Below are 13,009 nucleotides of genomic sequence, written 5' to 3' on the forward strand. Positions count from 1 at the left end.
CTCTAACACCCGTTCCAGGTGCCACTCGGTGGGGCCAGTGCCATATTTTAAGGTTACGCTGAGCCGCAAGTAGTCCTGTCTAAAAATACCCTGGGTGTATGGTGCCAAAAGTGACAGTTTGTTTTCATCAAACATTTCTGGATTTAAGTTTAAAAACTTGTTCATGTACCTGTGTCTCTCTGTTTTTAGAATTGAGCAGAAATGGAAACAGAAACCAACACACTTTAAATATTAGTGAGAGTTATAGCTACCTGTCTGAAATGTTAAGACTTAAAACCATAGATGATGTATAGTCCCAGTCAGGTTCAAGGTGACAGAAAGGGAAAGGAAGAGTAAGTCGGCACGTGTGTTTGGGTAAAACTGCATCCTGATAGCAGCCACATAACTGGACGTATAGAGAGGGAAGCAGGATAAGAAATTAGCTCTAGAGCCTGTGTTTTCCTTTCTAGGTCAACACAGGTCCTCCTTCCCTTTATGAAAACATTATCAAATAAGAAACTTGTTCTTCAAAATGTTTCCTCATCATTGGACAAACGAAGCCAAAGCATAAAAATAGGTATGATTTTAGTTTTTCTGTAACAGTGATAAAAAGTTTTCTCAGATTGTAAGAAATACTGGATTGAATTAAAGTCTCTGACTCATTTTCAGAGTTGAAAGATGCTGTAGAGGTCAAATAGTCCAATTCTCTCCTGTGAATTCCCTCTGATCCCTGGTAAGTGGGTGTTTAGTCTTTGCCTAAAGATTTCAGTTCCTCGCCTAAAGATAAGAAACTTAACAGATGACGAGATCTCTGACTTTCATTCTCTTCAGTGGTTGGTGTTCTCCAGCCTTCTGTCTCCAATCCTCTTCTCACTCCACACACTCTGGGGTCTGGATGATCTCACATGCTCCGATATCTTCTTCAGTGACGACTCTGTGATGATGACTTCCAAATCAGGCCCTTTTCTGAGCTTGAGACTCCATGGTCCATCTCTTTCCTAGGTATCACCACCTGGGTGTTTTCTGTAAGAGTCAATGTTATCTTCTCCTTTCCCAGAATCTTTCTCATGCATCTTACCTCCTCCAGTGCATGATGTTATTCTCTCTTTGGTTGCCCCAGCCATAAACCTGGAAGTCACCCTTGACTCCTCTTCTTGTTTATCCCTCACATCCAGTTATTTATTAAGTCCTCCTTACTACCTCTTGAATTCTATCCATCTTGGCTCTTTTTCAGTGTCAGTATCATCACAGTGGACTCCAAATTACTAAAATAGCCATCTCTCTGCTACCAGTCTTGCTGTCTTCCGTTTTCTATGTGGCTGCCAAAAGGGTTCTCCTAAAATGTAAATCTGATTATATAACTCCTACAGTTAAAATTTCCAATGATTCCCCATCGCCTCCTCCAGATTCCTTAACATGGCATGCGAGCCTGAGTCCCTTTAAGAAGTGGTGCCCTTTTGCTTTTCTAGCCTTATCTTTCATTACTCCCTCTACACACCTCTGCAGCTGTACTGAACCTCTCGCTTTCTCTGACCTTGGGTCTTACAAGCTACTTTCTGGAATGCCCTCTCCCATACTCCTCTGGGTAACTCCTGTGCTTTCTTTAGTACTCTGCTTAGGCATCTCCACTTTCAGGGATGCCTGCCTTGACCTCTCACCTCTTGTTCAGGGTTAGGTGCTCCTCCTTTGCTTTCACACAGCATCTTGTGCATATCTCTCTCATGACACTTTTTATATCTTAAAACCCAGTCATAGCTAACATTGTGAACATTTATCGTGTGCCAAAACTTACTGAGCTTTTTCTACGTGCCAGGCACGGAACAGTGTAAATTGGAAATTTCTTCCTTATGCAGCTTTCAACTGGTTGTCATCACAGAATTAGAGATAATTTTGTATCACTGTAAGAGTGATGTTTGAGGACAGCTATCTTATGTCTTCTGTGTTTCAGGCTAAGCGTGCTCATTTAATTTGTTCAGATAACATGGATTCCAGACTTTTTACCTTCCTGGCCACTCTCCTCCATATGTGTTATATTTCGTTAGTTTTCTCTCTTAAAATGTGTGGTTCAGTTTTAGATAAATTACAGTTGTCATAAAGAGAAGCAGAACTTCACAGGTGTGTAGTATCTGGATATAGATTGTCATATTTAAGATACAGATCTCACTTTTCCAGGTACATAGATGTGAATTTGTGTGTTTGTGTGTGTGTGTGTGTCCAGAAATACTCAGGATTGTAGAATTTACTTACATTTAGCAAGTGACCAGGAGACTGACATAGAAACAAAAATGTCAACTAATGAATTTGTTAATATCACTGTGAGTAGGACGGAAACTTGCATCATTTGGTCAGCACATGTCACCTCAGTAGAACAATCTACATAGGAAGTGGTCATTCTAATCAAAATGGGTCATCCTCATGAGGAGTGTCACTAAGTCAGAATAGCTGATGGAGCCTCTTTTTTTTAAGGATGCACCTGCCCAGCACTGCTCTGGATATGGTCAGCCATCTCCACCTCAGACAATGTTAGGGGAATGTAGGCAAAACCTTGCTTGTTAAACTCCTGCTTCCCCCCGCCCCCCCAGATTAATGTAACTCTTAATGTAACTCTTAATTAATGTAACTCTTCTATTAACACAGTCTTTCCTTTAGCCAGAAGAAAAGCAGCTGACAAGGTTTCAGCTTTCTTAATTCACATTCTAATCCTGCCTCCCAGAAAGTACACCCTGCTCACTTTTGATTGCATTGGGATATTCTCAGATATTTTCAATTACACATTTTCTTGGAATTACTATCTAATTCATTTGTTTCATGCTGTTACTACTCCCAGAGGGTGACTTAATTTTCAAATTTCGAGAACATTTTACTTTGTCCCTTCATACTGTCTATAGGGCATTGCCGACTATTGAAAGCTTCTCCAGGTATGAGCCCAACAATACAGCAAAGAGTATGGCATTCACCTTGCTTCTTCCTAACCTATGTCTATTAACTCAGCCTAAGATTAAGATCATGTAAGTTTTGGGGGCAGTCATTCCACACTTTTAATTTGTGGCAAGCTTTATTCAACAAAAAATTTAGCTGTTCTTTATGTATATAACAGTTTATCACAATTTATACTTAGCGTTTGATTGCTTTTGAATCCAAATATAATTTTTACCTTCTCTCTATTAAATTTCATTTGTTAAAGTTAACCTTCTATAAAAATTAGTTTGGATTCTGACTCTGCTGTCCCACTTTTGATTATTCTCTAGGATCTATTCATCCTCATGTTTTGATAAGGATGCCGTCAAAAGCTTTATCTGGTTCATTGGTAATATAACTGTCTAAGCCCAGTGAGTCTTGCAGAACTTTCTTATGAGCATTCTGGGTTTTGTTGCTTAATCAGTTATCAACACATCTATTAGTCAGCCCATTTTTCTTCATCTTTCTCCCTTACCCCCCTAAAAAGAATTGGAGAGTGGAGCTTGTTAAGTACCTTTCAGAGAGTCACATAGATTGTTTGCCTTGTAGATTTGCCAAGAAAAGCAATAAAGTTACTGGGCAAGACTTGTTCCTCCTGAGTCCGTGCTGATTTTTAGTGATCACCCACGTTTGTCTGTGCTGTGTGACCACCTAGAGGGGTGGGATAGGGCGAGTGGGAGGGAGGCTCCAGAGGGAGGGGATATGGGGATATATGTATACCTATAGCTGATTCACTTTAGAAACTAACACAACATTGTAAAGCAATTATACTCCAATAGAAATGTTAAAAAAATTAATCAAGGCTAGTTTAACTAGAATTCTGTTCTTGAGAACTTGCTGAAACATATGACACATCTTACCTTTTATAGTCTCAAGCAGGATTTACTTTTCTCTGAACTTTTTGTAATTTTTGTTCCCTAGTTATGTCCCACATTCCCATCCCTAGCCATTGTAACCAACTTCAGAATTACTCTGAGGTTTGCCAATTAATCGTTGCCATTTAATCGGCTAATTCCTTCCCAGTGCATATCCAGAATGTTTCTTTCCCTATGTGAGAGATGGAAGGCTAAGCGAGGCATTTATCAGATGCCTTGATTTTTAGCTATGGGAGAATTCTAGCATATATCCCAAATGTTGAAGTCCCTGTTACAGCTCAGTTTATCTCTATGTCAGCTTCAGTCTCTAACATATTCCAAACCAGCAGTTCTTTTTTTTTTTTTTAACATCTTTATTGGAGTAAAATTGCTTTACAATGATCTGTTAGTTTCTGCTTTATTACAAAGTGAATCAGTTATACATATACATATGTTCCCATATCTCTTCCCTCTTGCGTCTCCCTCCCTCCCACTCTCCCTATCCCACCCCTGTAGGTGGTCACAAAGCACCGAGCTGATCTCCCTGTGTGATGTGGCTGCTTCCCACTAGCTATCTATTTTACGTTTGGTAGTGTATATATGTCCATGTCACTCTGTCTCTTTGTCCCAGCTTACCCTTCCCCCTCCCCATGTCCTCAAGTCCATTCTCTAGTAGGTCTGCATCTTTATTCCCTTCCTGCCCCTAGGTTCTTAATAACCACTTTTTTTTTTTTAAGATTTCATATATATGTGTTAGCATATGGCATTTGTTTTTCTCTTTCTGACTTACTTCACTCTGTATGACAGACTCTGGGTCCATCCACCTCACTACAAATAACTCAATTTCATTTCTTTTTATGGCTGAGTAATATTCCACTGTATATATGAGCCACATCTTCTTTATCCATTCCTCTGTTGATGGACACTTAGGTTGCTTCCATGTCCCGGCTATTGTAAATAGAGCTGCAATGAACATTGTGGTACATGACTCTTTTTGAATTATGGTTTTCTCAGGGTATATGCCCAGTAGTGGGATTGCTGGGTCATATGGTGGTTTTATTTTTAGTTTTTTAAGGACCCTCCATACTGTTCTCCAAAGTGGCTTTATCAGTTTACATTCCCACCTACAGTGCAAGAGCAAACCAGCAGTTCTTTATGCTTCTACTTTTCCACCATCGCTTTATTCCAGTTCAGAGTCCCATACCATCAAATCTCAGCGATGCTTAGTGGTATTATATTAACTTGTTTTTAAAATGTCCGTTTTCTTTCTTTATTTAATACCATATTCTTGACATGGGTTTGCAGGGACCTAAGACCACACTGTTGCTCACACCCTTCCCATTTCTTTTTCTGCAGTAAATAATTTGTTAGATCCTACTCATTATTGTCATTTTTTCTTTAAGAGCATGACCAGCTTCTTTCGTAGTTACGGTAATATCTGGACTTTTTCTACCGCTGCTTCCATTTTAAGCTTAAAGTCCACTTGATCAGTGAGTCAAAATTACATAGTAACTTCTGGGAATATATTCAAATGAAACAAAAACACTAACTGGAAAAGATATCTGCACCTCCATGTTCAAGCGGCATTATATACACTAGCCAAGATACGGATATGACCTAAGTGTCCATCAGTGGATGAATAGGTGAAGAACTTATACACACACACACACACACACACCACACACTAGACAAGTTCTGAAAAGTGAAACATAAATGAGGTTGGAGAAATCAAGAAAAGCTTTGTAGAAGAGGGAATATTCATTAAGTTCTTTAAATGTAAGCAGAGGGGAAAGGAAGGGCCATTTTTATGTTTAGATATATCAGGGCTTGGTGGTCAGATTGATTATGGCATGTCTGTTGGTTGATGAGGGATGAGACCGGAAAGTAATGGAAAATAAAGTTAAGTAGTAAGGGTGGAGCCAAATTATGGGGTTTAATAAAAGCCAGGCAAAGAAGTTTAGATTGGCATGGAAAAAAGGGGGTGGCTTTAAAAGTTTTTGAGCCTAGGAATGACATCATCCAAATTCTGTATAAGGAGCTGTGATTTAGCAAAGGGAGAGAATGGCATCAGGAAGACCCACTTGAATACTGGTACAGTCACGATACTGACAGTGAGTGCAGTCAGGGCCTGGACTGCATGGTGATGGAAGTAAAAATGACGAGTAAGATGGGATGGGAGAGAGATTTCGACAGGTTTTATTAATGAACCTGAAATGGGAAAGGGAGAGATGAATTAAGGCTGCTTTCTAAGCTGTCTGACTGGGAGAAAGGTTAGTGCCATGGCTAGAAATGGTGTTGTTAGAAGATGGGCTGTGGGGGAAGAGTTATGTATTTACTCTCAGACATAATTAAATATGAGTTATCTGTAAGGTGTTTACGTTGAAATGACAGCAAGAAATATGAGACTGCCAGTAGGATGAAGACATAAGAGGGTGTGTTACTCAGGTGTATTGCTCATCCTTGTAGAGTATGGCTTAAAGGCATGGGGAAGGGTGACTCCTCTCCCTGAGAGTTCAAAGACAAAGTCAAGGGCTGGCATTCATGGATAGCTTCTTACAGATAAATCTGAAGAGATTCTAGTATTTGTATTGATTGAAATTACTTGAAAAGTAATTTTTTTTCCCTTGGTGATGAAAGGCATGTAGTGATACTTCAGGAAATTAGAAAAGGTATCAAGGAAAAAAATATAATTGTTAACAGTACTTTGGTGACTTTCTTTCTGGTCTTTTTCTTATGCATATAAAGGAATAGGAAATATATACATCTATGTATGTATACATGTGATACATATATGTACATATGATCATACACTACATATACTTTCTTTTTTTATTTTTATTATTTTTTATTAAAAACTTTTTTTATACATTCTTTTTGTAATATTCTTTACCATTATGGCTTATCATAGGATACTGAATATAGTTCGTATGCTATACAGTAGGACTTTGTGGTTTATCCATTCTATATATAAAAGCTACATCTGCTAACCCCAACCTCCCACTCCATCCCTCCCCTAACCCCCTAGGCTCAGTTTTTTTTTTTTTTTTAAACAGCAGGTTCTTACTAGTCATTAATTTTATACACATCAGTGCATACATGTCAACCCCAATCTCCCAATTCATCACACCACCACCATCACCCCTCCCCACGGCTTTCCCCTCTTGGTGTCCATATGTTCGTTCTCTACATCCGTGTCTCAATTTCTGCCCTGAAAACTGGTTCATCTGTACCATTTTTCTAGATTCCCCATATATGCGTTAATATACGATATTTGTTTTTCTCTTTCTGACTTACTTCACTCTGTATGACAGTCTCTGGATCCATCCACGTCTCAACAAATGACCCAGTTTAGTTCCTTTTTATGGCTCAGTAATATTCCATTATATATATGTACCACATCTTCTTTATCCGTTTATTTGTCGATGGGCATTTAGGTTGCTTCCATGACCTGGCTATTGTAAATAGTGCTGCAGTGAACATTGGGGTGCATGTGTCTTTTTGAATTGTGGTTTTCTCTGAGTATATGCCCAGTAGTGGGATTGCTGGATCATATGGTAATTCTACTTTTAGTTTTTTAAGGAACCTCCATACTGTTCTCCATAGTGGCTGTATCAGTTTACATTCCCACCAACAGCGCAAGAGGGTTCCCTTTCCTCCACACCCTCTCTAGCATTTGTTGTTCGTAGATTTTCTGATGAAGCCCATTCTAACCGGTGTGAGGTGATACCTCATTGTAGTTTTGATTTGCATTTCTCTAATAATTAGTGGTGTTGAGCAGCCTTTCATGTGCTTCTTGGCCATCTGTATGTCTTCTTTGGAGAAATGTCTATTTAGGTCTTCTGCCCATTTTTCGACTGGGTTGTTTGTTTTTCTAATATTGAGCTGCATGAGCTGTTTATATATTTCAGAGATTAATCCTTTGTCCATTGATTCGTTTACAGATATTTTCTCCCATTCTGAGGGTTGTCTTCTCGTCTTGTTTATGGTTTCCTTTGCTGTGCAAAAGCTTTGAAGTTTCATTAGGTCCCATTTGTTTATTTTTGTTTTTATTTCCATTACTCTAGGAGGTGGATCAAAAAAGATCTCGCTGTGATTTATGTCAAAGAGTGTTCTTCCTATGTTTTGCTCTAAGAGTTTTATAGTGTCCGGTGTTATATTTAGGTCTCGAATCCATTTTGAGTTTATTTTTGTGTATGGTATTGTGGAGTATTCTAATTTCATTCTTTTATATGTAGCTGTCCAGTTTTCCTAGCACCACTTATTGAAGAGACTGTCTTTTCTCCATTGTATATCCTTGCCTCCTTTGTCATAGATTAGTTGACCATAGGTGCGTGGGTTTATCTGTGGGCTTTCTACCTTGTTCCATTGATCTATGTTTCTGTTTTTGTGCCAGTACCATATTGTCTCGATTACTGTAGCTTTGTAGTATGGTCTGAAGTCTGGGAGGCTGATTCCTCCAGCTCCGTTTTTTTCCCTCAAGACTGCTTTGGCTATTCGGGATCTTTTGTGTCTCCATACAAATTTTAAGATTTTTTGTTCTAGTTCCGTAAAAACTGCCATTGGTAATTTGATAGGGATTGCATTGAATCTGTAGATTGCTTTGGGTAGTATAGTCATTTTCACAATATTGATTCTTCCAATCCAAGAACATGGTATATCTCTCCATCTGTTGGTATCATCTTTAATTTCTTTCGTCAATGTCTTATAGTTTTCTGCATACAGGTCTTTTGTCTCCGTCGTAGGTATTTTATCCTTTTTGTTGCAATGGTAAATGGGAGTGTTTCCTTAATTTCACTTTCAGATTTTTCATCATTAGTGTGTAGGAATGTAAGAGATTTCTGTGCATTAATTTTGTATTCTGCAACTTTATCAGATTCATTGATTAGCTCTAGTAGTTTTCTGGTGGCATCTTTAGGATTCTCTATGTATAGTATCATGTCACCTGCAAACAGTGACAGTTTTACCTCTCTTCTAATTTGTATTCCTCTTATTTCTTTTTCTTCTCTGACTGCTGCGGCTAGGACTTCCAAAACTATGTTGAATAATAGTGGTGGGAGTGGACATCCTTGTCTTGTTCCTGATCTTAGAGGAAATGCTTTCAGTTTTTCACCATTGAGAATGATGTTTGCTGTGGGTTTGTCATATATGGCCTTTATTATGTTGCGGTAGGTTCCCTCTATGCCCACTTTCTGGAGAGTTTTTATCATAAATGTGTGTTGAAGTTTGTCAGAAGCTTTTTCTGCATCTATTGAGATGATCATACGGTTCTTACTCTTCAGTTTGTTAATATGATGTATCACATTGATTGATTTGCATATATTGAAGAATCCTTGCATCCGTGGGATAAATCCCATTTGATCATGGTGTATGATCCTTTTAATGTGTTGTTGGATTCTGTTTGCTATTATTTTGTTGAGGATTTTTGCATCTATATTCATCAGTGATATTAGTCTGTAATTTTCTTTTTTTGTAGTATCTTTGTCTGGTTTTGGTATCAGGGTGATGGTGGCCTCATACAATGAGTTTGGGAGTGTTCTTTCCTCTGCGATTTTTTAGAAGAGTTTGAGAAGAATGGGTGTTAGCTCTTCTCTAAATGTTTGATAGAATTCACCTGTGAAGCCATCTAGTCCTGAACTTTTGTTTCTTGGAAGATTTTTAATCACAGTTTCAATTTCATTACTTGTGATTGGTCTGTTCATATTTTCTATTTCTTCCTGGTTCAGTCTTGGAAGGTTATACCTTTCTAAGAATTTGTCCATTTCTTCCAGGTTGTCCATTTTATTGCCATAGAGTTGCTTGTAGTAGTCTCTTAGGATGCTTTGTATTTCTGCGGTGTCTGTTGTAACTTCTCCATTTTCATTTCTAATTTTATTGATGAGTCCTCCCCCTCTTTTTCTTGATGAGTCTGGCTAATTGTTAATCAATTTTGTTTATCTTCTCAAACAACCAGCTTTTAGTTTTATTGATCTTTGCTATTGTTTTCTTTGTTTCTATTTCATTTATTTCTGCTCTGATCTTTATGATTTCTTTCCTTCTGCTAACTTTGGGTTTTGTTTGCTCTTCTTTCTGTAGTTCCTTTAGGTGTAAGGTTAGATTATTTATTTCAGATTTTTCTTGTTTCTTGAGGTAGGCTTGTATAGCTATAAACTTCCCTCTTAGAACTGCTTTTGCTGCATCCCATAGGTTTTGGATTGTCGTGTTTTCATTGTCATTTGTCTCTAGGTATTTTTTGATTTCCTCTTTGATGTCTTCAGTGATCTCTTGGTTATTTAGTAACGTAGTGTTTAACCTCCATATGTTTGTGTTTTTTGCGTTGTTTCCCCTGTAATTCATTTCTAATCTCATAGCGTTGTGGTCAGAAAAGATGCTTGATATGATTTCAGTTTTCTTAAATTTACTGAGGCTTGATTTGTGACCCAAGGTGCAGTCTATCCTGGAGAATGTTCCGTGCGCACTTGAGAGGAAAGTGTAATGTGCTGTTTTGGGATGGAATGTCCTATAAATATCAATTAAATCTATCTGGTCTATTGTGTCATTTAAAGCTTCTGTTTCCTTATTTATTTTCATTTTGGATGATTTGTCCATTGGTGTAAGTGAGGTATTAAAGTCTCCCACTATTATTGTGTTACTGTTGATTTCCTCTTTTACAGATGTTAGCAGTTGCCTTATGTATTGAGGTGCTCCTATGTTGGGTGCATATATATTTATAATTGTTATATCTTCTTCTTGGATTGATCCCTTGATCATTATGTCGTGTCCTTCCTTGTCTCTTGCAACATTCTTTATTTTAAAGTCTATTTTATCTGATATGAGTATTGCTACTCCAGCTTTCTTTTTATTTCCATTTGCATGGAATATCTTTTTCCATCCCCTCACTTTCAGTCTGTATGTGTCCGTAGGTCTGAAGTGGATCTGTTGTAGACAGCATATATATGGGTCTTGTTTTTGTATCCATTCAGCAAGCGTGTGTCTTTTGTTTGGAGCATTTAATCCACTTACATTTAAGGTAATTATTGATATGTATGTTCCTATGAGCATTTTCTTAATTGTTTTGGGTTTGTTTTTGTAGGTCCTTTTCTTCTCTTGTGTTTCCCACTTAGAGAAGTTCCTTTAGCATTTGCTGTAGAGCTGGTTTGGTGGTGCTGAATTCTCTTAGCTTTTGCTTGTCTGTAAAGCTTTTGATTTCTACAGCGAATCTGAATGAGATCCTTGCGGGGTAGAGTAATCTTGATTGTAGGTTCTTCCCTTTCATCACTTTAAGTATATCATGCCACTCCCTTCTGGCTTGTAGTTCTGCTGAGAAATCAGCTGTTAACCTTATGGGAGTTCCCTTGTATGTTATTTGTCGTTTTTCCCATGCTGCTTTCAGTAATTTTTCTTTGTCTTTAATTTTTGCCAATTTGATTACTATGTGTCTCGGTGTGTTTCTCCTTTGGTTTATCCTGCCTGGGACTCGCTGCACTTCCTGGACTTGGGTGGCTATTTCCTTTCCCATGTTAGGGAAGTTTTCAACTATAATCTCTTCAAATATTTTCTTGGGTCCTTTGTCTCCTTCTTTTCCTTCTGGGACCCCTATAATGCTAATGTTGTTGCGTTTAATGTTGTCCCGAGGTCTCTTAGGCTGTCTTCATTACTTTTCATTCTTTTTTCTTTATTCTGTTCCTCAGCAGTGAATTCCACCATTCTGTCTTCCAGGTCACTTATCCGTTCTTCTGCCTCAGTTATTCTGCTATTGATTCCTTCTAGTGTAGTTTTCATTTCAGTTATTGTATTGTTCATCTCTGTTTGTTTGTTGTTTAATTCTTATAGGTCTTTATTAAACATTTGTTGCATCTTCTCAATCTTTGCCTCCATTGTTTTTCCGAGGTCCTGGATCATCGTCACTATCATTATTCTGAATTCTTTTTCTGGAAGTTTGCCTATCTCCACTTCATTTAGTTGTTTTTCTGCAGTTTTATCTTGTTCCTTCTTCTGGTACATAGCCCTCTGCCTTTCATGTTGTCTATCTTTCTGTGAATGTGGTTTTTGTTCCACAGGCTGCAGGATTGTAGTTCTTCTTGCTTCTGCTGTCTGTCCTCTGGTGGATGAGGGTATCTAAGAGGGTTGTGCAGGTTTCCTGTACCTATACTCATAGCTTGCTTTTTTCATGTAATGTTGCACCATGATCATTTTTCCATGTCATGAATTACTGCTTAAAAGTACTATTCTTTAAAAACTGCATTTTTTCATCATTTAGATTTACCATTATTCAATTGCAACTTTATTGTTGAACGTTTAGATTGCTTCCATGGTTTTTTTGCTCTTATTAATAATATTACAGTAAACTTTGGTGAAATATATACTCTTCAGCTGTTACTTAAATTTGAGCTCTCTGAAAGCAGAGATCTCTGTATCCCTAGGACCTGGAAGAATGCCTGGACGTAGAAGTTGCTTGATTAAAAACAAAACAGAACAACCTCAACAATAAAAAAAAACAACAACTTTTATTGCCAGGATGACAGAAGACCATTAAATACTCAATTCCTCTTATTTTCTTAATTCTGATTCCATGCGTACTCAGGAACCCTCTGATTGTGATTTGGCTGTCAGTATCAATCTGGCTGTAGTGAAATAATTGGCCACGTACGGCCACAAACAGGTATTCTTCCTTCTGTCACAGTCATATTTGTCATTCTATGTTAATAGGTTTGTGTTCTGATCCCTGTTGAAGCTTGATTAATTTTTGTTTACTCCTAAGAATGCAAGATACCTGATGCTGGTAAAAACAAATTTCTGAATTTGTGAGGCCATAGATTGGGCCTGGGTTGCAGTAAATCGTCACGTAACGATGCCATCTGTCAAGAGCCCTCTGAAGAAGCCCGTCTGCCATCTTTACAGAAACCTGTGGCAGGACCACATTTTCCAGTTTGAATCCCTGTGCTACTCTGGAAAGACAGATGCTTGATTCTCTTCAAATAATATTTTAACATATTTGAGATACAAAGACATTGTGTCTGACAACTTTTTCCTTAAAAATACTGAAGTTAGTTTCCAAGGGAAATAAGTGTTTGCAAAAGTATATGTTAGTGGTCTAATCATAAAGAAGTTTTAAAAATAAATGTGCAGAGTTTATATTTTCTTTTGAAGAGCACTATCATCTTATTTTCCTATGGTAATAAAAGCACATTAGGAAGAATTGGCAGATCCAGTTCACAGATTCTTTGTACCTAGGGAAAACT

The 13,009-nt window shown here is 37.8% G+C and overlaps 1 protein-coding gene across 2 annotated transcripts in view; it reads left to right on the forward strand.

The window, feature by feature from the left end:
* Window positions 1-13,009, forward strand: part of STK38L (serine/threonine kinase 38 like) — an 82,225-nt gene that overhangs the window by 9,860 nt on the left and 59,356 nt on the right. The window contains exons 1-2 of one of the 2 annotated variants that reach the window (XM_060112992.1): window positions 473-556; window positions 649-712. The exons of the other annotated variant lie outside the window; for it this stretch is intronic. The gene's annotated coding sequence lies outside the window, so the exon portion shown is untranslated. Of the gene's footprint in view, window positions 1-472; window positions 557-648; window positions 713-13,009 lie in introns of those variants that run through there. 2 annotated transcript variants of the gene reach the window in all.

The sequence above is a fragment of the Mesoplodon densirostris genome, chromosome 11 (assembly GCF_025265405.1).
Source record: "Mesoplodon densirostris isolate mMesDen1 chromosome 11, mMesDen1 primary haplotype, whole genome shotgun sequence".
Taxonomy (NCBI): domain Eukaryota; kingdom Metazoa; phylum Chordata; class Mammalia; order Artiodactyla; family Ziphiidae; genus Mesoplodon; species Mesoplodon densirostris.